Source organism: Stomoxys calcitrans, chromosome 4, assembly GCF_963082655.1.
Source record: "Stomoxys calcitrans chromosome 4, idStoCalc2.1, whole genome shotgun sequence".
Lineage (NCBI taxonomy): Eukaryota > Metazoa > Arthropoda > Insecta > Diptera > Muscidae > Stomoxys > Stomoxys calcitrans.
In genome coordinates, this window is record NC_081555.1 from 83,310,176 (window position 1) to 83,337,800 (window position 27,625).

Sequence of the window (27,625 nt, forward strand, 5' to 3'; positions counted from 1 at the left end):
GTACTTATAAGCATTTGGTCTAAATCGGAAGATATCTATAGAGCTGCTATGGGGCATAAGGTATGCATTTTTCACTGGATTTTGACGAAATGTGGTTCACATATATACCCGAGGTGGTGGGTATCCAAAGTTCGGCCCGGCCGAACTTAACGCCTTATTACTTGTTTGATTTAACGTCTCAACTTGTCCAGAAAATTTCTACAAAATCAGTCCATTTTTTGGTATAGCTCCCATGTGTATCTTTTAGTTTAATATTTAGAAAATTTTGCACGAGGTGTTTGATTTGACATTCGTTCATTTCATTGAAATAGGTCCAGGTTTAGATATAGCTTCCATATATATCATCTTTCATCTGATATGTACTTTTATGGCAATAGTAGCCACATTTTGTTGGGATTGTTAAAAAATTTTACTGCTCTCGTAAATGCTTAATAGTAGTAGGCAGACTTGGTGGAGTAGGATATTATATAGTCGGCCCCGCCCGCCTTTTGCCTTTCCGTACTGTTTTTATACCCACCAACGTAGGATAGGAGGTATATTCATTTAGTCATTCCAAGCAACCCATAGTACGACCAAGAGGGTCGAGATGCTACTGAAGCCAAGAATGCGGCATATAGAGCAACCCTGAGACGTATCGGGAGAAAAGGAGAGAGTAGAAACGTCTATTCCGCAGAAAGAAAAAGGAAATGGAAAGACGTGAGTGCGAACGAATTGAGATGTACAGGAGTCAGAATGAAGTCCTGAAATTCTACCAAAGAATTAAACACCAAACCGATGGCTTTGGTGCAGGCACATCCTCCTGCAGAGACAAAGAAGGAAATCTGGTAACTGACACAGACAACATGCTGAGGAAATGGAAAGAACATTTTATCCAACTGCTAGTGTCCGATGTTGGCGGCGAAGAGGATACCGCAGAAGAAATCCCTGATGATGGTATAGAATGTTTACCTCCTAGTCAGAATGAGGTCCGAGTAGCAGTGACCCGACTAAAGAACTACAAGGCAGCAGGAGCCGACGGGTTACCCGCTGAACTATTTAAGACCGGCGGCGACACGCTGATAAGGCTTATGCATCAGCTAATCTGCGAAATCTGGCTAGAAGAAGGCATACCCGATGATTGAAACCTCAGCATACTATGTCCCGCACACAAGAAAAGAGACAAGATGGAATGTGCCAACTACAGAGGAATAAGTCTCCTCCCCATCGCATACAAGATACTCTCGAGCGTACTGTGTGAAAGATTGAAACCTAAAGTCAGTGAGATAATTGGGCCCTATCAATGCGGCTTTAGACCTGGTAAATCCACCCTAGACCAGGTATTCACACTGCGCCAAATCCTGGAAAAGACCCGAGAAGGACAAATCAACACCTACCATTTCTTTGTTGACTACAAAGCCGCCTTCGATACTCCTTTACGTTCAAGGGTATTTCAAGCCATGTCTGAGTTTGGTAATTAATAAGACTCTGCAGGTTGATACTTGCTGATACGCGTTCCTCAGTAAGAATAGGAAAGAATCTCTCCGAACCATTTAATACCAAACGAGGTTTCAGACAAGGAGACAGCCTATCGTGTGATCTCTTTAACATCCTGCTGGAGAAGATTATACAAGATGCAGATGTGAATAGATATGGCACACTAATCACAAGGGAACACATGCTACTCGCCTATGCCGACGACATCGATATCATAGGTCGGTCACCAGAAGTAGTAACTGCAGCCTTTGAAAGAATCGATAGAGAGTCAGTGAAAATGGGTCTGGCAGTAAATGGAGATAAGACGAAATGGATGGTTTCAACTCCCAAAAAGCCTTACACAACCGAGCAGATAAAGAGAATGAAGAAAGTTGAGAACCACAACTTTGAGACAGTCAGTAACTTTATCTACTTCGGCACCGCCGTAACCGAAACTAATGACACCAGTTTTGAGATTAAGCGAAGAATAATACTGGCACACAGATGCTACTTTGGACTAAGAAAGCAGTTTAGAAACAAGGCCACCTCTCGACAGAAGAAGACTACATTATACAAGACACTGATACTACCCGTGAGAATATAGGCGACGTATTAACCACGAGGTGTATGAGCTGTATGACGACGATGGCATAGTTAAACGCATCAATATACCACGGCAGCGTTGGCTAGGTCATGTTGTCAGAATGGATGAAGAAGCTCCAGCAAAGAAGTTGTTTGAAGGCAAACACGGTGGTACACGCAAACCGGGAAGACCAAAAGCCCGATTGAAAAGATCAAGTTATGGGAGACACCTCAAAACTTGGCGTCAGAGATTTTAGAATGAGTGCAGAAGATCGAGGCGCTTGGAACGATATTTTATGGTGCTTATAGTCATCTACGTTCGGCTAGTGGAACAAATATTCTGTCGTAGCCAATTAAAGTAAGTATTCCGTTTGCAACACATCGAAATATGAATTTCCGACCCTACAAAGTATATATATTTCTTATCGTCGTAAAATTCTAAGACGATTTAAAGATGTCCGTATGCCTGTCCGTCTGTTGTAATCACTCTATAGCCTTCAAAAATTGAGGTATTGAGCTGAAATTTGGCACAGATATGTAATTTTGATGTACGCTGGTTAAGTTACTGAATGGGCCAAATCGGACCATATTTGGACATAGCTGCTATATAGACCGATTTTCCGATAAAGGGTCTAATGCCCATAAATGCTATATTTTTCATCCGATTTCGCTGAAATTTTAAACAGTGAGTAGTTTAATACGCTTCAGATTGGAACGGACCAAATATGCTTCAGATCGGACTATATTTCGATATAGCTGCTATATAGACCGATCTCCCGATAAAGAGTCTGAAGCCCACATAAGCTTTATTTATTACCCGATTATGCTGAAGTTTGAAACAGTGAACTATCTTAAGCCTCCTGACACCTGACCTAAATCTGGTTTAGATCAGACGTTATTTGGATAAAGCTGCTCTATAGACCGATAAAGGGTCTAAAGCCCATAAAATCTTTATGTTTTAACCGATTTCGCTGAAATTTGAGTAGTTTTGGGCCACCTAACACCCAAGTATGGTTAAAGCTGTATTTATTACCCGATTTCGTATTTATTACCCGAAATTTGAAACAGTGAATTTTTTTAAGCCTTAAAGGATGCCACATATAGAAAGAACTCTCGATTTAATGTCTTGACCCTATAAAAAGCGCATTTATTGTCCGATTTCGTTGAAATTTGACGCATTGACCTATGTTAGGCTTGTCGTCATCCGTGTCCTTTATGGTTCAGATCGGTTTATATTTGGACATAGCTGTCAAAAAGACCAATATTATGTTCTTCAAAATTGAACAGTGACTTATATTTATTAGACAACTCAATGTCCGCGCCGAATTTCAGTGCATAAGTTAATCAATATTCACCGGATTGTGACGAAAGGCGGTTTACATATATACCCGAGGTGGTGGGCATCCAAAGATCGGCTCCGCCGAACTTAATTCCTTTTTACTTGTTATACCCTCCACCATAGGATGGGGGTATACTAATTTCGTCATTCTGTTTGTAACTACTCGAAATATGCGTCTAAGACCCCATAAAGCATATATATTCTAGACCGTCATGACATTTCAAGTCGAACCAGCCATGTCCGTCCGTCCGTCTGTCTGTCGAAAGCACGCTAACTTTCGAAGGAGTAAAGCCAGCCGCTTGAAATTTTGCACAAATACTTCTTATTAGTGTAGGTCGGTTGGTATTGTAAATGGGCCTTATCGGTCCATGCCATATAAACCGATCTTGGGTCTTGACTTCTTGAGCCTCTAGAGTCTGCAATTCTTATCCGATTGAAATGAAATTTTGCACGATATGTTTTGTTATGATATCCAACAACTGTGCCAAGCATGGTTCAAATCGGTGTATAACCTGATATAGCTGCCATATAAACCGCTCTTGGGTCTTGAATTCTTGAGCCTCTAGAGTGCGCAATTCTTATCCAATTGGAATGAAATTTTGCACAACATGTTTTGTTATGATATCCCACAACTATGCCAAGTATGGTTCAAATCGGTACATAACCTGATATAGCTGTCATATAAACAGAACTGGGGACTTGACTTATTGAGTTCTAGAGGGCACAATTCCTATCCGATTTGGCTGAAATTTTGCATGACGTATTTTATTCTTACTTTCAACAACTGTGTCAAATAAGGTTCAAATTGGTTCACAACCTGATATAGCTGCCATATAAACTGATCTGGGATCTTGACTTCTTGAGCCTCTAGAGGTCACAATTATTATCCGATTTGCCTGAAATTTTGTACAACGGATCCTGTCATGACCATCAGCATACGTGTTTATTATGGTTTGAATCGGTCTATAGCCCGATACAGCTCCCATATAAATCTCTCTATTTTACTTCTTGAGTCCCCCAAGGGCGCAATTCTTATTCGAATTAGCTGACATTTTACACAGGTCTCCAACGTGTAATTTAATTGTGGTCCAAACCGTACCATATCTTGATATCGCTCCAATAGCAGAGCAAATATTTTCTTATATCCTTTTTTGGCCTAAGAAGAGATGCCGGGAAAAGAACTCGACAAATGCGATCCATGGTGGAGGGTATATAAGATTCGGCCCGGCCGAACTTAGCACGATTTTACTTGTTTTTATACCCTCCACCATAAGATGGGGGGTATACTAATTTCGTCATTCTGTTTGTAACTACTCGAAATATTCGTCTGAGACCCCATTAAGTATATATATTCTTAATCGTCGCGACATTTTATGTCGATCGAGCCATGTCCGTCCGTCTGTCCGTCCGTCCGTCCGTCCGTCTGTCTGTCGAAAACACGCTTACTTCCGAAGGAGTAAAGCTAGCCGGTTGGTATTGTAAATGGGCCATATCGGCCCATGTTTCGATATAGCTGCCATATAAACTGATCTTGGGTCTTGACTTCTTGAGCCTCTAGAGTGCACAATTCTTCATTCCCGATTGGAATGAAATTTTGCACGACGTGTTTTGTTATGATAACCAACAACTGTGCCAAGTTTGGTTCAAATCGGTCCATAACCTGATATAGTCCGATACAGCTCCCATATAAATCGATCTCTCTATTTTACTTTTCGAGCCCCAAAGGGCGCAATTGTTATTCGAATTGGCTGACATTTTATACGGGTCTCCAACATATTTTTGTTTTTTTTTTTTTTTAAGTTGTTAAACTAAATTACAACGTGAAAGACCCCTTGCTATTTATTGCCAGTTGCAAGAGAAAAACTTTTTAAATGACGCATTGGCAATCGTTTGAAATACTTCTACATATATTCCTACCAGGAAACTATAAATATTTGATAATGAAAGCCATAAAACGAGACATCACTTTCTCTCCTTCTACACCTGATAGATAAAGTTCGTGCAGAATTTTGTGTTGCCTCGGCATGATTGAAGACGAAAAAAACGTAATAAAATTGATTCCAGTTTATTGCCATTAAATCTGTGAGTCATAAATCGAAGATTTGCAATTATTATGTCGCTCTCTTCCGAGTACATTGTATAGAAAGCTCTGTTTACATTATCTAGGACTACCACAGCTCAATAAACTTTCAATGTCATTATACTCGTAGTACACCTCCCAATTTCGTGGATAGCTCTTAAAGACTACCACCGACTGCTGTCAGCGTTTTGGGCGGAGTGTGTTTACCCTCCCGAAATGCTCAACTGAAAAGTGTTTCTTTATGAATCTCAGTGGCATAAAATTGCCATTAAATCGTGTTGCTCTTTATTCAATTATGGTCTTTACTTTATGCAAAAGAACGTTCATTTCACGAGTGACTGCGTATAAAGTAAAGCTGGCAATCGTTGGAAAAGTTTTTAATTGAATTCTCATCGATGTAGGAGTGCAAAATACAAGGAATGCTCAAGCTGGATGTAAACATTTCACAACACACACTCACACATCATATATGATATTCCTGTAAAATACCATTAATTTTTCAAAATAAATAAAAACAAAAATAACCGAGAATAAATACATTGTGGCTAAAAGCAGTAAGTCATTGGCCAACGAACTGGGTTAATAAAATGAAAAAAAAAAATGGGTAATAAGTTTCAAGGGCATTATGGTAAAACAGAGGCAAGTAACAAGTGCACAAAATTCAGTCAGGTCGAACTCGATTCATTATTTCCATTTATTTTAAACACCGTAATTGATTAAAGATAAGAGATAGGTCTCTATGGCGGCTACATATATATTAAAATTGGGACCGGTCCGAAGCCAATTTGACACAAATTTCGAATCCGAATGAGTGAAATTGGGTAATAAATGCCCCTTTTATGGGCTTAGCACCCTTAATCGGGAGATCGGTCTATATGGCAGATATAGCTAAATATTGTCCGATCAGAACCATATTCAACACGGAAGCCGCGGGGCCTATTGCCACTTGCAAATCCTAGTTTTCCCATGAACATTTCACTAAGAAACAGAGGAAACTTCTCACTTGCAAAAGAGTGCTGTCCGATTTGAGATTAAGCTTTATAATAGGGGGCCTCCTTTTAATAGCTGAGTCCGATTGGCGTGCCGCACTACGACACCCCTGGGCAGAAGTTTTTACATGGCTGCCATACCATTTTTATACCCTCCACCATAAGAAGGGGGGTATACTAATTTCGTCATTCTGTTTGTAACTACTCGAAATATTCGTCTGAGACCCCATAAAGTATATACATTCTTGATCGTCGTGACATTTTATGTGGATCTAGCCATGTCTGTCTGTCTGTCCGTCAGTCCGTCCGTCCGTCTGTCTGTTGAAAGGACGCTAACTTCCGAATTAATAAAGCTAGCCGCTTGAAATTTAGCACAAATACTTCTTATTAGTGTAGGTCGGTTGGTATTGTAAATGGGCCATATCGGTCCATGTTTTGATATAGCTGCCATATAAACCGATCGTGGGTCTTGATTTCTTGAGCCTCTAGAGTGCGCAATTCTTATCCGATTGAAATGAAATTTTGCACGACGTGTTTCGCTATGATATCTAATAACTGTGCCAAGTATGGTTCACATCGGTCCAAAACCTGATATAGCTGCCTAATAAACCGATCTGGGATCTTGACTTCTTGAGCCTCTAGAGGTCCCAATTATTATCCGATTTGCCTGAAATTTTGTACGACGGATTCTCTCATGACCATCAACATACGTGTTTATTTTAGTCTCAATCGGTCTATAGCCCGATACAGCTCCCATATAAATCGATCTCTCTATTTTACTTCTTGAGCCCACAAAGGGCGCAATTCTTATTCGAATTGGCTGACATTTTACACAGGTCTCCAACATATAATTTAATTGTGGTCCAAACCAGAACATATCTTAATATCGCTCTAATAGCAGAGCAAATCTTTTCTTATTTCATTTTTTGCCTAAGAAGAAATGCCGGAAAAAGAACTTGACAAATGCGATCCATGGTGGAGGGTATGTAAGATTCGGCCCTGCCGAACTTAGCACGCTTTTACTTGTTAGTTGTTCATAGCGCAAAATCATAAAAATGGTCTATTTCTTATATTTTTATTTTAGTTTTTCTTTTATTCTATTTATTTTCATTTCTCATCCGATTGGGCTTAAATTTTGCACGAGTACATAACCTGATATAGGTGCCATAAAAACCTATCTGGGATCTTGACTTCTGAGCCTCTAGAGGGCGCAATTCTCCTTCAATTTGGCAGAAATTTTGTGCAACGGCTTCTCCCATGTATGGTTCAAATCGGTTAATAACCTGACATAACTGCCTTATAAACCGATCTTGGATGTTGACTTCTTGAGCCACTGTAGGGTGCAATTCTCATCCGATTTGGTTTAAATTTTACATGAGTTGATGACTTCTAGCAACTGTGCTTAGTATGGCGCAAATCGGTACATAACCTGATATGGCTGCCATATTAACCGATCTGGGATCTTGACTTCTTAAACCTCTAGAGGGTTCAATTCTCATTCGATTTGGCAGAAATTTTGTACAACGGCTCCTCCCATTACCTTCAACATACGTGACCAATATGCTCTGAATGCCGTTAATACTTAACAAGTTTATTGCCGGCAGTTCTCTGGCCTTCACTGCCAAATCGCCTGCTTTCTCATTCCCAGTTACTCCGCTATGGCCAACGGCACCCAAACGATGCGGATCGTGCCATCCTCAAAGATGGTGTTAACCTCCTTCTTACATTCCAACAATGTTCGTGATCTTACCGTCGTGGTTGGTTGGCTTATTTACTGTCGTAAAGATGTTCATACTCGACGCCCTCGCGTTAATACCACACCGCCTGGGCAGTATTATGGCCAGGCAGTCTAGAACAGATCTCCGCCCCCAGGATCTCAATGTAGACCCCCAGGCTCACTCTGTCCTCTAGCTTTGATCCATCCGTGTATTATGATCTTTCATGATCTTTCTTTCAGTTATCCGATCGGAAACCTCTTCCATTCCTTCCAGGTTCCCATGGTGGCCTCGACTATACCGCGAATGTGTGAACTGCTCCCATCCTCTATCCTTTCTTATCATCTTAAGTCTCATAGCCGCAATGGCCGCCTTACTCTTAATCTGTATGTCTATGGGTCAGATATCTAGAATGGCTTCTATTGCCCTAGTAGGGCAATGAGGGCTTGTATTGCCCTCACCGCTCCGCCTACGCCAAGACAACATGTTTTCTGAGCTTGTTGTATAATCCTAACGTTGGACTTTTTTCCAGCACAGTCCATCATACTACTGAGGCGTAAGTAAGTATCTAATCACACTCCTGTGGAGGCAGTGGACTATCCTCGGATTCAGGCCTCATTTCGAGCCTACATAGTACCCAACATCAGTGAGCCTTCTCAGTTCGCTCCTGAATGTTACACTTCCAATTCAGTTTCCTGTCCAAGATCACACCTTAGTGCCCCCTAGAAGGACTATAAAATCGTCTGCGTAGCAGACTTGTTCAAAACCCTTCCTCAGTCAGCATCCATAATAGGTTATTTATGGATGCTGACTGAGGGGCATTTATAAAATGCCCCCCTGTGGCGTGCCTTGTGCCGCTTACTCCCTTACATTTATATCATGCGACACACAATTTATCCACCTGTTCCTTAGCATATGGTTTTTCCAGTCTCTAAGGACCGGTCCACCTGGTACTGGTCTAAGAATTGGATAAGTATGTCGGTCCTCACACTGTTAAAAGTCCCCTTGAAGTCAATGCAAACCACTAATGTGTACGTCTTGACATCGAAGGATTCCTCGGGAAAATACCCAGTGAAAATATTGGACAGGTGGGGCGCCAGATAGTCTGTCTTCTTCTGCAGTAACGCCGGAAATATACCATCAGGTCCGGTTTGAAGCCCCTCAAGTATTCCTTCATCATAAATTCTGTAATGATAAACCTTCGATCAACATCAATATTCCAAGATTCTGGTGTTTACGTAAGTCCCGTCGTATTCTGTGCAAAATGGCTTTTCATCAAAAGCCTCAACATGTTCTACGTTGTCTCTGCTCTCACTCCCATATCGTCAACTAAAGTTTCAGTTTGGACATGGGTTTATGAAAGAATCATTTTCATCTTGGTTGCGTCATTTACGCTATCGACCTCTTCGTAGAAAAGCTTCCAGGAGGCATGTTTTGGAGATTTGCTATTCTTGTTAATCCGTGTGTAATACACATCCCAATAAACTTCCGCTTTTTTACTACTCCTCTAATAAAGTCTGTGGACCTCTTTTCCAACATTGCAAATCTCCCCGGTCATCCAGGGTTTTTCTGGGGCATCATCCCTAATCCTATTAACAAAGATTCAAGAAGTATTCAAGAATTCAGACAGGTCATGGCCCAGCTTATTAATATTGGCAATACCCCACGATTATTGATGTTGGTAATACCCCACGAAATCATCCTGCCTGTTTTTGCTTTCCTCACCATCCGTACAGCTCCGATAAGGGTGGTAGTGTCGGAGAGTCGAATGGCAGATAAAGTGATGCCGTTTCCCTGTCTTATCACTGTTATATCCCACGTTGACAACTCTGGGGAAAATTTATAATTTAAATTTCTATGACAAATAATGCATTTCCTCGGTCGAGTACCAGAGTTGGCATAGAATAATTGGTAGAAGATATGGTTCTGTCTTTGTTCTTTGTCGTCCAGGACTCTTGAATTAAGGCAATATGAATCTTGCCCATGCTGATTTTCTCCATCAGAGCGTCCGTAGCTGTCTCGCTCCGGTGGAGGTTTACCTGGATGACCACAAGCAATGGTCTTCCAGTTAATAGTCTTCCTCTGAGTGGGTGATGGTCTCATTGTTGGCTCCCTGTTCGTTAAGCTGCATTGGGATTCCTATCCCTGCACTGCCTGATTAATCCTTAGAGAGTCTGTGCTGGTTCCATCGTTGGGTCCCTGTTCGTGAGGCTGTGCTGAGTCTCTAGCCCTGCACTGCCTGATGTTTTAATATTAGGATCTTCGCTTGTCCTAGCCTTCCCATTATTGGGACAGACGGCGATGGTCTCGTTGTCAGTCCCATGTTTGTTAGGCGGTATTGAGTCACCTGGCGCTACACGGCATGATGTCTCCATACGAGGACCTTTGGATATTCTAGACTTCTCAAACTTGAAAAGACAGACTTGGACCCGTAATGCCCCATGCCTTTAGTCTTAGCCAAACTTGTCTCGAAGACTCGATCAATGCCTCCTCTCTTCTCTATGGAAGACCACCCATTTCTCTGCGACCAAACTTGGGTTTTGCTTGCCTAAGAATCCCAACATGCATTCCGTCGCAAATTTGCTGCCCCAACCCTTGATGAAGATCGTTGACCTTTATTTACAATTGGAATATATTTAATATATTACCATAAAATATAACCAATAGTAAAATATTTAGTGTGAACATAGGGCATCAACAAACTCTCTCCATCTAGCTAAACCGTTGGCACAACCCATTTACGTGTGGGCAAATAAAGGCAAACTTTTAAATACCTAAACATAATCAAATTTTGCTTGCCTTTTATATTATTTACGGCTGAAATTGATTCAGCGAAATCAATTTCCACATTAAAACTTTGTATAAAATATCATTTTCCCAATTAAAAATGGAAATTTTGAACAATTTTATTTAATGATTTTCTGCCAATTGATCCATTAATATTTGTATACCCATTACCGTAGTATAGGGGGTATATTCATTTAGTCATTCCGTTTGCAACACATTGAAATATCCATTTCCGGCCCCACAAAGATTATATATAGGGTGATTTTTTTGAGGTTAGGATTTTCATGCATTAGTATTTGACAGATCACGTGGGATTTCAGACATGGTGTCAAAGAGAAAGATGCTCAGTATGCTTTGACATTTCATCATGAATAGACTTACTAACGAGCAACGCTTGCAAATCATTGAATTTTATTACCAAAATCAGTGTTCGGTTCGAAATGTGTTCAAATTTTGACAAATTTTGTTCAGCGATGAGGCTCAATTCTGGTTGAATGGCTACTTAAATAAGCAAAATTGCCGCATTTGGAGTGAAGAGCAACCAGAAGCCGTTCAAGAACTGCCCATGCATCCCGAAAAATGCACTGTTTGGTGTGGTTTGTACGCTGGTGGAATCATTGGACCGTATTTTTTCAAAGATGCTGTTGGACGCAACGTTACGGTGAATGAACACATTTCGAACTGAACACTGATTTTGGTAATAAAATTCAATGATTTGCAAGCGTTGCTCGTTAGTAAGTCTATTCATGATGAAATGTCAAAGCATACTGAGCATCTTTCTCTTTGACACCATGTCTGAAATCCCACGTGATCTGTCAAATACTAATGCATGAAAATCCTAACCTCAAAAAATCACCCTTTATTTCGGGTCGTCGTAAAATTCTAAGGCGACTTAACGATGTCCGTGTCTCTGTCCGTCCGTCTTCTGTAATCACGTTGTAGCTTTCAAGAATTGAAATATTGAGATGATACATCTTTTTTGCTGCACGCAGATGTCAAATCGGACAATATTTGCATAGAGCTGCCGTATGGGTCGATTAGGGGTCTTAGGCCCGTGAATGCCGCATTAATTATCCGATTTCGCTGAAATTTTAATCAGTGAGTTACAGTGGGCTTTCCTTCATCCGATCTGAACATGATTCAGAACAATATTTAGATATAGTATATTGAAGCCCCTCAAGCCCTTAGATATAGCTGTTATATTGACCGATCGGCCATTTATGGGTCTTTATCCGTAGTTATTATCCGATTTCGCTGAAATTTGAAATAGTGAATTGCTTTTAGCCTTCCGTCATCCCACCAGGACATTGGCCAGATCGGACCATGTTTAAATATAACTGCCATATAAACAGTTCTTCCAATTTTGCTTTAATCCCATAGAAAACGGATGTATTGTCCGATTTCACTGAAACTGTGACTTGTATAAGAGTTCTCGTAACCTGAATCAAATATGATGCTGACATGGTAGTGGAGTTGTTATAAAAAAGGATGATGAATATATCCATGATGGTGGGTATCCAAACTTCTGCACGGCCGAACTTAATACTTTTTTCGTGTTTTTTTTTTGTTTCCTTTGTTCAATTGACTTTTTAATTAGTTTGATTGTTTCGCTATAAAAGTGTCATTCAACTTTAATGAAAAATATTATTATACCCTCCACCACAGGATGGGAGTATACTAATTTCGTCATTCCGTTTGTAACAACTCGAAATATTCGACTAAAGCCCCATAAAGAATATATATTCTTGATCTCCATGACATTTGAAGTTGATAAAGTCATGTCCAACCGTCTGTCCGTCCATCCGTCTATCTGTCTATCCGAAGCCCACTAACTTCATATTAATAAAGGTCTGTTTGGATTTTAAATGTGCAAAATCGGTTCATGTTTAGTTATAGCCGCCTTATAAACCGATCTCTCAATTTGACTTCTTCAGCATCTAGAGGACGCAATTCTTAGCCGATTTCGTTGAAATTTTGCACATAGGGGTTTGTTTAGATTTTCCATAAATGTGCCAAGAAAGGTCCAAATCGAGCCATAACCTGATATAGCTGTCATATAAACCGATCTGGAATCTTGACTTCTTAAGATAGTTTCAAATCGGTCAATAACCTGATATAGCTTCCATATAAACCTACCTTAAAATTTCAATTCCTGAGACTCTGGAGGGCGCAATTATTGCTTGAATTGCCTGAAATTTTGGAGGAGGTTTTTTTTCCATGACTTCCAACAGCTATGACAAGTACGGTTCATATCGGTCTATAACTTTATAAAGCTCTTATATAATCAAAAAAGTCAATCAAAGAACTTGTCAAACGAGAACAATGGGGGAGGGTACATTGGGTTCGGCACGGACGAACTTAATGTGCTTTTACATGTTTCATTTGTTTTTCATGGAATCCTTATTTTAAATCATACTGTTGCTCATAAAAGCATGAAATTAATTGTTGCATTTTTTATCGTTGCTGAATCAGGATGCATTGACTTTAGTTCTCAGAAATCAAAATTGTTATATTATTGATTTCACTTTAACTGAAATGTAATGAGGACCATATTCTTAAACACTGCAAACAGTCTTTGGGCGTTATTTTTGTGTTGTTAAAAAGTCCGATGGTAACATGCTAATTTTCAAGCGTATTATGACAACCTTTTCGGTGTAGAATTATTTTAAAAATTTCACTAATTAACATCGAAACAGCGTTGCATATGAGATAATCAATGAATCAGGAAAACAGCTATATGCAATAACACCCAATGAAATACTACCAAATGAACTAGGTCCCAGTAGGTTTTTGTGTAGATTTGGTTTAAGTGACAGTCAGTCATCAGACTCACTTAGACGTTTTCGTCCATTGCTGCCTTCTAGTTCCAACCGTTGAAGCATCCGCTAAATCAGACAGGTTCTTAAAGAAATGAAAAGCTAAAGGGGAACTCCTTCTGACTGCCAGTGCGGGCCACACACGCAGCAGATGTTCTATAGTCTCTCCTTCCTCAATGTGCTTACAGCTTCTGCAGGAAGCGTTACTGGCAGCCTTCAGTCTGTCAGCACACAACGACTGAGACGTCTGTTCTAGCCAGTGAAAGCAAAGCAGCAGACCTCTTCAAATCTAGATTAGGACACATAGTTTTGGAATGCTCACAGCCACCTCTTTCCGACCATTTATCATACATTGTCGTTCGGGCCTGGTCCTGAAAACTTAGCTTACATGTCGCTAGAGGCATACCCACAGATTCCAGTATCTCTGGAATGTGTAGGGAAGTTCCTAGTGTCGCAAGCTCGTCCGCTTTACAATTCCCTGGGAAATCTCTGTGGCCCTACACCCAGAACAGGTGAATTTTGAACTGTTCAGCCAACTCGTTGGGAGATCTGCTACAGTCGAGGGCGGTTTTTGTGTTTTGTGTGAAATATGTTTGGGAGGCCACCGTAGCGAAGAGGTTAGCATGTCCGCCTACGACGCTGAACGCCTGGGTTCGAATCCTGGCAAGGCCAACAGAAAAAAATTTCAGCGGTGGTTTTTCCCTCTTAATGCTGGCAACATTTGTGAGGTACTATGCCATGTAAAACTTCTCTCCAAAGTGGTGTCGCACTGCAGCACGTTGTTCGGACTCGGCTATAAAAAGGAGGCCCCTTATCATATGTGAAAAGTTTGCCCCTTAGATCCTTAGTGAAATGTTAATGGGCAAAGTTTGCATTTGCATTTGGGAGGCTTAAAACAATTCAATGTTTAAAATTTCACTAAAATCGGAAATAAATGCCGCTTTTATGGGCTTTGGATAATAAATGCATCTTTTATGGGTTTCATACTCTAAATTGACAGATCGCTCTATAAGACAGTTATATTTAAGTATAGTCCGATATGAACCATATTTGTGTCGAATTTCGGGAGGCTTAAAACACCTTGCTATTTCAAATTTCACTGAAATCGGATAATAAATGCTGCTTTATGGGCTTCGTACCCCCAATCGGCAGATTTGAATCATATTTAGATCGGATGTCGGAAGGCTTACTCAATGTTTCAAATTTCAGCGAAATCGGGTAATAAATGCAGCTTTTATGGGTTTCAGACCCTAAATCGGTCTATATTGCAGCTATATTCAAATATGCTCCGATTTGACTCATTCAAGAACTAAGTTCAATTCAATATCTCAATTTTGGAAGGCTGTCGAGTAATTACAACAGACGGACGGACATCGTTAAATCCCTTGAGCAATGTAACTTAGGTTCCGGTGTAGGCAAGCTGTGGTCTACTGTTAAGTCACTCTCGAACACCGGTAGAAGAGATGACATTACCTCAGTCACTTTTCGCGAAGTAACGGAGACTGATCCGAAGAAATGCATTAGGTTGTTCAACCGATAATTTATTGTGTATTCCGAGAGTGACAGAGCTAGAAGAAGAGCCATTCGTCGTATCTATGGTCTCCGAGCCGATGGATTACCATTAAAATTTAACGTGGACGCAGTTACGAATGTCATTCGTGACGCCAAAGCATCCAAGGCGTTAGGCCCCGACGGAATCTCTACATAAACCATCTACTATTTGCCGAGCATCAGCATGGATTGCGAAGCCTGCATAGCACAACAACTGCCTTACATGCCATCATCGCACGCATTTGCCGTGGCTTTAATCAGGCCAAGCCATGTGATAAGATGGTCCTCTTGGACCTTTCGAAGGCATTCGACACGGTCAGCCATGCCAATCTCTTTGAGGAAATTGCCAATACGTCCCTGCAGCCAGGCCTGAAACGCTGGGTCGCGAATTATTTGTGCGGTCGCCAGTCATTTGTGGAATTTATTGATAAGAAATCTAAACACCATAGAGTGAAATAAAGAATTCCCCATGCTGTTGTGATATCTCCGGCACTATTTAACCTCTATCTATCCTCCATTCCACTCCCTCGAGACGGTACAAAGATCGTATCACATGCGTACAATTGTACGATCAGGGCTCCCACCCGTTTTTGACATCTATGATAGGTTGAACTACCTACCTACCTCAACGATTTTACAGCTTATTTCGCTGCAAGAAATCTGAAGATATCTGCCACGAAATTTTCGGCCACATTGTTCACTACAAATGATGAGCTGAATGTAATATTTGCTGGGAAACAATTCCGACCATCAAGTATCCTAAAATACTTTGAGTAGTATATGTTAAGTCACTTGAGGCAGCACTTTTGGTGTTGACAAAGAAACCTTCTTGACCATGTACAAAGCAATTGAAGGGTCTGTGGAAAGTTGTGCAGCGCCAGTGTGGTCTCGTCAGCTGTATGACACGCAGTGGAATATGGTCAGATCTGTCAGAATGTAGCCCTTTGAACTGCGACGGGCTGCCTCCTCACTTCTCACGTGGACACCTAGAGACAAAGATCCTATCCGAGCGAAGACACACTTGTAACTATATGCTGTCCAAGGAATACCTTCTGGGTTGTTATGGCAGGGACCATCTTGTGGAGAGGTACATACCGTCCAGAAGCAGTAATGTGGATTCACATGATCATGAGCGTGAGGTTCAGTGCTACAAGAGAGAACCTCTAGATCAAGCGGCATATCAAGAGGGTCCACACATCATTCCTTCAAACACGGTTGCAGATGCAGTAAATAGCTACGGGTAAATGTTGTCATTGGCGAACGACTATCCTCCCGTAAAACCATAATAGTTCTGGCTAAATTACGATCCGGCTAAATTGATTAACAGTTTAACAATATAAATTCCTTTATCTGAATCCAATACAGGTGTACCCCATTCTTAAAATACTTTATTTCAGCCCGATATTCTCATGATTTAGAAGTGTTTTCGGCGGTGAGGTGGTCCCCCAGACACTTGGCCCTGAAAAAATATCACCATCGTGCTCTTCTTTCACCACCATTACCATTTATTTAAGCCCCATATTGCCATTGGTTTAGGGGAGTTTACACGATGAGGCGTCACCCACACACATGGCCCAAAATAGGTTATCAAATTCGTTTTCTAATCTTAAATACCACATATTGGCGTGGTCGAAAAATGTTTACCCTTTGCGGGGTGTTTTGGGGAAGGGGTGATACATTATTATTACATGGTCCTAAACTTGGATACCAAATTCGTATTCTACTCCCAAATACCTTTATTTGAGCCCCATTTTTCGATGGTCACTAAAAAATTGCTGCTTGTGGGGTATTTTGGGAAATGGGTTGGACCCCCAGAAAATTGGTCCCGAAAGTGGGTATCAATTCGTGCTCTTCCCCCCAATACCTTTCATTTAATCTCCACATTGACATGGTCGGTAAATATGCCCGATTTAGGGGTGTTTTGGGGATTGGGGTGATCCCCCAAATTCTAAGTCCGGAAAATATATCAGCAACGTGCTCTATTCTCATAAATCGATATATCATTTATTTTAACCCCATATTGCCATTGGCAATATGGGGTTCAAATTGTATATCAAATTCGTTTTCAAATCTCATTTAAACTCCTTATTGCAAAAGTCTGCAAATATGTCCGGTTTGGGGCATTGGCCCTAAAAACTCCCACATACCTCTAATTTGAGCCCCATATTTCCATAGTCGCCAAACATGACATGCGTGGGGGGTGTTTTGGAGGATGGGCGGCCACTGAGTGAGTTGGACTTGAAAATATATATCGGTTTCGTGTTCCACTTAAAAACCCTATTATTTGAGCCTCATATTGCAATAGTCAGAAAATACTTCCTATTTGGGTGGTGTTGTGGGGGTGGGGTGGCCCCATAGACACTTTTCCCGAATATTGATATCAGATTTGTCCTTTACTCCCAAAGACCTTTCATTTGAGCCCCATATTGCTATGATCGTAAATTTTCCCCCTTTGGGGGATGTTTTTGGGGAGAGGCGGCCCCCCAATCACTTGGTCCCATATTTGGATATTAGATTCGTATTCTAAATTCAAGAACCTTTTATTTAAGCCCCATATTCCCATGGTCAGTAAATAAGTCCAGTTTAGTTGGTGTTTTGGGGAAGGCGTGGACCCCCAGAAATGTGGTCCCACATTTGGATTTTAGATTCGTATTCTACTCGCAAATACCTTTCATTTGAGTTCCATATAGCCATGGTCGGTAAATATGTCCGATTTAGGGGTGTTTTGGCGGTTGGATTGGTCCCCCTAGCACTTGGTCCGACAATTGGTAATCAGATACATATTCTTATCCTAATTACCTTTCATTTGAGTCCCATATTGTCGAGATGGGTCTTAATATATGTTTGGTAGGTTTTAGGGTGGGGCGGCCCCCCTAGGTACCCCATCCGAATTTAGATACCATATTTTTATTTTTAGGGTACTATATGAGAGCACACAAAATTTTGCTTAAATCGCACCACCACATCTCCGAGATCTGACGTTTCTGAAAATTGTGGTAAGGGGGAAGGTCCGCCCCCCCTTCAGATATCCAAAAATGTAGTACTCTATTTTCACCACGGGATCATTATGCACTATCTGTGAAATTTTCAAGAAAATCGGTTCAGCCGTTTCTGAGTCTATAAGGAACACACAAACAAACAAACAAGCAAACGATTTAGAGTCTTAAGACCATACAAGCCGCAATAATTGTCCGATTTCGTCGAAATTTGAAACAGTGAGTTAAATCAATTTAGGGTTATATTTACATATAGCCAATAATAGTCGCATTTTAAACTTGATTTTGCTAAACTTCAGTGCGTTATAATAGAGCCCTTTCTGCCGATTTAGGGTCTTAAGCCCCTAAAAGCCATATCTTTTATCCGATTTCGGCGAAATTTGGTTGGGGAGTTTTATTAGAGTCGTCGATATCCGAATGTGGTCCATATGGGACCATATTTACCTAAAGCTGCCATATATACCGATCTACCGATTTAGGGTCTTAAGCCCATAGAAGCAGCATTTATTACCTGATTTTATTTGGAACAATGATTTTTATTAGTCCCGTTAATATCCGATCTGAATATGTTTCAGATCGGACCATATTTGAATTTAGTTGTCATATTCACTGATATGTCGATTATGGGTCTTAAACCCAGAAAAGCATTTTGTTCGATTTCGTTTAGATTTGGAACAGAAAGTTAAACTATTGTATATCCACCGATATACGAGGCGATTATGGCCATTGTCGGACCAAATTTATACATAGCTGTCATATAGACCGATCTGCCTATTAGGGGTCTTAAGACCTTAATAGGGGCATTTAAACACGAATTCCCTGAAATTTGGTAAGGGAGTTTTATTAGACCCATCGACATTCGACCCGAATACCGTCTTTATCGGGCTATATTTATATAAACTGTCTTATAGGTCGATCTGCAGATATAGGATCCAAAACCCATAAAGCTCGCATTTTTTACACAATTTTGTTTCATTTTCTACGCGAGTTTCATGGGCTTTATATACGACGGTAATACATTCCATTCAATATCATTGTCATTGAATTGCTCATAGTCAAACATTTTACCCTTAAGGGGGAAGTATTGTTGGGCACATAAACTAAAGGGCAAAAGTGATTTTACACATTTATGGTGGGGCAAATTGAATTGACGCACACGTACACACCAAGCTTGACTGACAACAAGTGCAGACACACAGAATGCCAAAAATAAAGTAAAGTTATAATTCAAAATTAAATTACACATTAACGGTCATTTATGACCCCAGCAACACCATTTGCAAGCGGTGGGGCAGGCAGGCGGACTTTTGTAGTCCCATAAAGTGTTGTTGACATAAATAACACACTTTTTGAACCTCAAACAGGGGCGTTAGGTTTCAGAGCATGATGAGGTCACAATTGAAGTTGTGCTGCCGCAAGTCCCGTCAGAAACAGTGGCACTTGCCATTGTCACTGGGTGACAATAAAACGCGAATACACAAAGTGGGATTGATGTAATAAATTTGACCGAGTAGAGTAGTCCTGGGCAATGTGTCATTAACGCCATGACGACATTGATGTTGGTGATGATTGTGATTATGATGATGACGATGATTTTGACGTTGAAGTAGACGAGGATGTTGATGACGGTTGGTTGCTAATGGCGACGGTGGCAGTAGTGACGACACAGCAATGCCTTCCATATTTATTGGCTTTTTAATATAAATGGCTGCCAGATAGAAAATGTGAAGAATTCCCATCTTTACTTTGCCAAGCAACTGAACAGCCAATATTGCAATACCTTTGTGGCAAACATTTGATGAATATTAAAATGTAATTTATGCAGATTTTTCTGTAGAAAAACGACACATTTTAAATAAATTTTCAGTGCAGTGATCGATGGCAAGGGCGTACCTGGAATTTTTTCATTATTTGGATTTTGTTTGTGGAAGCCCATACTTATTTATATTCCATTGTTTATAGAGCTGAGATATTGACGGAGATGAACGGTTTAAACTGTGGTTCATTGCAAATAAATTTTATATTCTATAGACTGTGTATTATGCCCCTTGATACTTGGCACCTAATAAAGGGTTATTTTTTATACCCACCACCATAGGATGGGGGGTATACTAATCTAGTCATTCCGTTTGTAACACCTCGAAATATTCGTCTAAGACCCCTTAAGGTGTATAAATTATTGACCGTCTCGACGTCCTGAGTCGATCAAGCCATGTCCGTCCGATCGTCTGTCGAAATCACGTTAGCGGTCGAACGCGTAAAGCTAGACGCTTGAAATTTTGCACAAATACTTAGTATTGATGTAGGTCATTGGGGATTGCAAATGGGCCATATAGGTTTAGATCTGGATATAGCCCCCTTATAAACCAATCTCCCGATTTGACTTCTTGAGCAACTGAAAGCAGATTTGGCTGAAATCTTGCCCGTAGTGTTCTGCTCTGACTTTCAACAACTGTGCCAAGTAAAGTCCAAATCGGTCTATAAACTGATATAGCCCCCATATAAACCGATCTCCCGATTTGATTTTTTGAGTCCTTACAGGCCAAAATTTTTGGCCGATTTGGCTGAAATTTTGCATGTAGTGTTCTGTTACGACTTCCAACAATAATGATAAGTATGGTCCAAATCGGCTTATAACCTGATATAGCTCCCATATAAACCGGTCACCCGATTTGACTTCTTGAACCCTTACAAGTCGCAATTTTTGTCGGATTTGACTAAAATTTTGCATGTGGTGTTCTGTTATGACTTCCAAATACTGTGTCACGTACGATCTGAATCGGTATATAAACTGATATAGCTCCCATATAAACCGATCTCTCGATTTGACTTCAAGCCGCCTTACAAGCCGCACCTAGTGTTTTGTTATGACTTGCTAGAACTATGCCAAGTGCGGTCCAAATTGGTCTATAGCCTGATATAGGGCTACCATATAAACCGATCTCCCGATTTGGCTTATTGAGCCCTTACAAGCCGCAATTTTCATACGATTTGGCTGAAATTTTGCATGCGGTGTTCTATTACGACTTCCAATAACTGTGCCAAATACGGTTCAAATCAGTCCATAACCTGATAGACTTATTTGGACCGTACAACCGGTCTCTCGATCATCGTTGTTCGGTTCCTAGAAGCTTTAATTTTTGCTGGTTTGACAGAAGTTTGGTAGGTAAAATAAAATTATGCCTTCAACTAAATTTATTTTTTATAAATTTTTAGCAGAATCCATGGTGGTAGGTTACCAAGATTCGGCCCTTCCGAACTTAGGACGCTTTTACTGGTTACTTATTATTTTCTTGGCAACACTCGTTTAAACAGCTCACGCACGTTTCGTGTTTTGTTTCACTGTCAACCATCTTCAGTTTGGTCTATAATATATCCATGAATCGTCTTACAAACGAACATCGCTTGCAAATTATTTAATTTTATCGATTTTGTCATTCCGTTTGCAACACATCGAAATATCCATTGATCAGCGTAAAAATCTATGACGAACTAGACATGTCCGTCCGTCCGTCCGTCTCTCTATTGAAATCACGCTACAGTTTTTAAATATAGACATACTGAGTTGAAACTTTGCACAGATTCTTTTTTGTCCATAAGCAGGTTAAGTTCGACAATCGGACAATACATGATATAGCCCCCATATAGACCGATCCGCTGATTTAGGGTCTTGGGCCCATAAAAGCCACATTTTTTATCCGATTTTACTGAAATTTGAAACAGTGAGTTATGTTAGGCTCTTCGACATCCTTCGTTAATTTGACTCAGATCGGCCAAGATTTGGATATAGCTGCCATGTAGACCGATCCTCCGATTTAGAGTCTTAGATCAATAAAAGTCACATTTATTAGTCGATTTTGCTCAAAATTGGGACAGTGAGTTTTCTTAGGCCCTTTGAAATCTTTCTTTAATTTGGCCCTGATCGGATCAGATTTGAATATAGCTGCCATATAGACCGATCCCTCCATTTAAGGTTTTAGGCCCATAGAAGACGAATTTATTGTTCGATGTCGCCGAAATTTGTTAGAGTGAGTTAAGTCAAGCCCCTTGACATACTTCTGCAATATGGCACAGATCGTTCCAGATTTGGATATAGCTGCCAATAGAGATCACTCGATTTTAGGTTTTGGGGCCGTAAAAGGCGCATTTATTGTCCGAGGTCGCAGAAATTTGGGTCAGTTAGTTGTGTAAGGCCCTTCGACATCCTTCTTCAATTTCACTCAGATCGGTCCAGATTTGGATATAGCTGCCATATAGACCGATTTCTCAATTTAATGTTTTGGGCCCATAAAAGGCGGATTTATTGTCCGATGGTGGCTCAATTTGAGACAGAGAGTTAAGTTAAGCCCCTCCACATATTTCTGCAATTTTTTCTAGATCGATCAAGCATAAATATATGAGAATTATTTGGGGAATAAAATTCAAGAAAAACCCCTTTTCTTTCATTGAAATATAAAACGATTGATCAACAACCTTTTCGGTCATTTTCGATTAATCATTAAACCTGAATTTTCAATTAAAAAATTAATCGAATAATCCAAAAATACTAATAAATGTGTAACAAGTAAGAGCGTGCTAAGTTCAGCCGGGCCGAATCTTATATACCCTCCACCATGGATCGCATTTGTCGAGTTCTATGCGCGGTATCTCTTTTAAGACAAATGTATTGAATATTGAATAAGAACTGTTATGCTATTGGAGCTATATCAAGTTTTAGTCCGATTCGGACCATAAATGAATGCTGAACATTGTAGAAGTCATTGTGTAATATTTTAGTTCATTCGGATAAGAAGTGCGGCTTGTAGGGGCTCAAGAGGCAAAATCGGGAGATAGGTTTATATGGGAGCTGTATCAAGCTGTTGATCATATTATACACGTATGTCGAAGGTCATGAGAGAAGCCGTTGTACAAAATTTCAGCCAAATCGGATGAGAATTGCGCCCTCTAGAGGTTCAAGAAGTCAAAATCCTAGATCGGTTTATATGGCAGCTATATCAGGTTCTATACCGATTTAAATCTTACTTAGCTCTGTTATTGGAAGTCATAACAAAACCTCTCATGCAAACCTACAGCCAAATCGGATGAGAATTGTCCGCTCTATTGGCTCAAGAAGTCAAGTTCCACGATCGGTTTATATGACAGCTATACCAGATTATGAACCGATTTGAATCATACTTAGCACAGTTGTTGAAAGTGCTATTAAAACACTACGTTCAAAATTTGAATAAAATCGGACGAATATTGCGCCCTCTAGAGGCTCAAGAAGTCAAGACCCAAGATCGGTTTATATGGCAGCTATATCAAAACCACATTTAGCGCAGTTTTTGAAAGTGCTACCAAAACACTACGTGCAAAACTTGAATAAAATCGGACGAGAATTTTGCCCTCTAGAGGCTCAAGTAGTCAAGACCCACGATCGGTTTATATGACAGCTATACCAAAACATTGACCAACGTAAACCATACTTAGCGTAGTTGTTGGAAGTGATACCAAAATACTACGTGCAAAATTTCAGTTAAATCGGACGAGAATTTCGCCCTCTAGAGGCTCAAGAAGTCAAGACCCAAGATCGATTTATATGGCAGCTATACCAAAACATGAGCCAACGTAAACCATACTTAGCGTAATTCTTGGAAGTGATACCAAAACATTACGTGCAAAATTTCAATGAAATCGAATAAGAATTGTGCCCTCAAGAAGCACACGAAATCAAGACCCAAGATCGGTTTATATGGCAGCTATATCAAAACATGGACCGATTTGGCCCATTTACAATACCAACCGACCTACACTAATAAAAAGTATTTGTGCAAGATTTCAAGCGGCTAGCTTTACTCCTTCGAAAGTTAGCGTGCTTTCGACAGACAGACGGACGGACATGGCTCGATCGACTTAAAATGTCATGACAATCAAGAATATATATACTTTATGGGGTCTTAGACGCATATTTCGAGGTGTTACAAACAGAATGACGAAATTAGTATACTCCTATCCTATGAGGGGGATATAAAAATTGTAAATTTGCCCATAAAATTCAACTAAGGAACAAGAGGAAATTTCTCACATTTCAATGAGAGCTTTCCGATTTAAGTTTAAACTCAATATTTTGCTGGACAGGAAATTTGACTTCAAATTCGACATTTTGGAAAGGGCAAAAAATGCAACTTATGCCCTATACAATTGCAAGAAGGGCATGGGCAACATTTTGGGTTGTAAACCGCATGTCATGCACTGGGTATATACTGCAGTTGTTAGACCTATAATGCTATATGGTGTGGTGGTCTGATGGACGGCGCATAAAAAGTCCACCTACTGTTCAATACTCAACCGGTTGCAAAGGATGGCTTGTTTGTTTATCACAGCCGCACTAAGGATGACACTATCTGATGCACTGAATTTAATGCTACACCTAATGCCTCTGGACATTGTGGCAAGGCAAATTGCTGCGACCACTGCTGTGAGGCTATGGGAGATTTCTCTTATGTCATGTGGCGGCTACGGACACTGTGTTTTCCTTGATACAATGTCCTATGTTGCAGGCAATGTGAATTATACCCATCGTGAGCATCTTTTTGATAAAAAAAGAACTTTACCACTATTCCTGATAGAACCGATTGGAACTACGCTATCCCTGACAATAGGGGTTACATAGACATGAATGGTTCCACACTACTCGACCAGGTGGACTTTTCGAGATGATTACTTGACCACTGCAATGTGTTTCAAGCGGAGATCCTTGCAACTAAAGAAGTGGTGGAATAGCTAAGATATTATGTCATAAAGACAACAGAGAAAGCCAGGCAGCCAATAAATCCCTGGAGGAAGTATTTATTGAAAACCGGATAGAGGTTAAGATGGGAGCTATGTGAGATTTTGGACGGATTTGGAGCGTACTTAGCACGGTTGTTGAAAGTCATCACCAAACACTCCGTGCAAAATTTTAGCTATATCGAACAAAAAATTGAGGTTTTTAGTCGCCAAAGAAGTCAAATCAGAGTACCACTTTATATGGGGAGTTATCCAACCCCATCCTATGTTGATGGGTTTAAAAAGATTTCGGCCAGGCCGAATCTTGGGTACCTAGCACCATAAATTCCGCTAACAATGTACTCTTAATAACTGAGTTTGTATTTGATTTATTTTGGTCTCAAGATCAATCTCGACATGGACGCTGTAAGTCATAGAATGGAGTTTTGAGCCAAAACAAGTGAAAATTTAGGCTTCTTAGGGCTGAAGAAGTCGAATCCAGGGAACGGTTTATATGAAGGTTATATCTGTTTATAGACCGATCCGGATAATACTTATTATGGATGTTGGGAATCGTAACTCAAGTCTTTGTTCCAAATTTCAGTAAAATCGCATGAAAATGAGGCTTCTAAGGACTGAAGAATCGGGAATCGGGAATATGGGAATCGGTTTATATGTGGGCTATATATGTTTATAGACCGATTTGGATCATACTTGGCATGGATGATGGAAGTCCCAACTCAAGTTCTAATTTCAAATTTCAGCCAAATCGAATGAAAATTTAGGATTCAAAGGGTTCGAGAAGTCAAATCGGGAGAACGGTTTATATGGGGGCTGTGTCTGTTTACACGGATGGATCAAAGCTAGGGGACAGAGTGGGCCTAGGGGTCTACATTGAACACCCAAGGGCTGAGATCTGTTTTAGACTGCCTGACCATAACATGGTTTGCAGGCGGAGATCCGAGCGATCACGGAATGCGTGACGTGGTGTGGTGCTAACGCGATGACGTCGAGTGTGAACATCTTAACGGACAGTAAAATGGAGATAAGGGCAATAACAACCAGGACGGTAAGGTCCCGAACAGTCTTGCAGTGTAAGAAGGAAATTAACGCCCTCTGAGGATATCATAACGGAGTAAGGGGGAAGAAAAGGGCAGATGATTTGGCGGTGAAGGCCAGAGAACTGCCGTCAATAATCTTGGTTAACCCGAAGCCTATCGGGTCGACGAGGTCCGAGTTAAGGGCGTTCGTGAGAAGACGAGGCAATTACTAAAAGGAAGTAAGAAGGAGGTCAGCATATCTATTGGTGTCATGACGGGACATATAGGACTAGGAGCTCACTTATTTGAAATCGGTGCGGCAAGTGATAGCATGTGGGGAGATGATGAGACGTTGGAGTATGTCCTTTGTCATTGCCCGGCTTTCGCGTTTAACGGACACCAGCACTAGGGTGGAGACACTATACTAGACATGAACCAACTTAGGAGAGTGGCATGGAAAACAATTAAAGATTTTGTAAATAGCACGAAATTCCTAACATAGATTTTATTTTTCGATGTTACTTTTTTGTTGTTTTTAGAGCGCACAACAACCATGTTAATGGCTAAGGTGTATGTCCATAGTGGCATGGGCACCCCATGCACCCTCTTTTCAACCTAACCTGTATATGTTTATAGACCGATTTGGATTATATTTGGTGTGGATGTTGGAAATCATAACCCATGCCTTTGTTCCAAGTGTTAACCAAATCGGATGAAAATTGACGTTTCTAGGGGATACAGGGGTAAAATCGGTGGTCTGTTTATATGGGGGCTATGTTCAAATCTGAACCGATATGGCCCATTTGGCAATCTCCAATAACCTACATCAATAAGAAGTATCTGTGCAAAATTTCAAGTGGGTATGGCTCAGACTCAGAATGTCGAGACGCTCCAGAATATATGTACTTTATGAGGTCGCAGTTCAATATTTGGAGTGTTACAAACGGAATGACTAGATGAGTATAAAATAAACCTTAAAGTGAAAAATAAATCCAGTATATGCAATATGTAATCCCAATAGCTTTATTTTTATCACAACAGACAGGCTATCAGACTAACATACTAGCAAGGCAATAATTTCCTTCCCACGCACTGAAACATGCGGCAGCAAAAATTGTGCTGAAATATCAAAAACCACAAAATATCTCATCTCTTTTTCATATTCAATCCAAATCGAATCGACACTGATTCCGCTCGTTGCTGGATGAACACTGATATCCAATTAAATTTGAAAGATAATAAAAAAGAAACAATCTGTGCTGGTATATGTGCAGGCACTTAGGCTTGTATGTGTGTGTTTGTGATGGTACATTCAAGCAACAATAATCTACTCAATAATCTCCTATGACACTAAGCACTGGAATATGGTATCGAAAATCATTCGGCTAACCACTGTCTTATGTCGTTATTGTCAAAAAATATCAAAAGTATTGATGGTGACATCTTGTGGACTTATTTATTGTGACAGGAATATGGCCACAAATTGACAGTTTTTGATTTTAAGTTGTTTGTATTTGCACTTGAGCCGGGC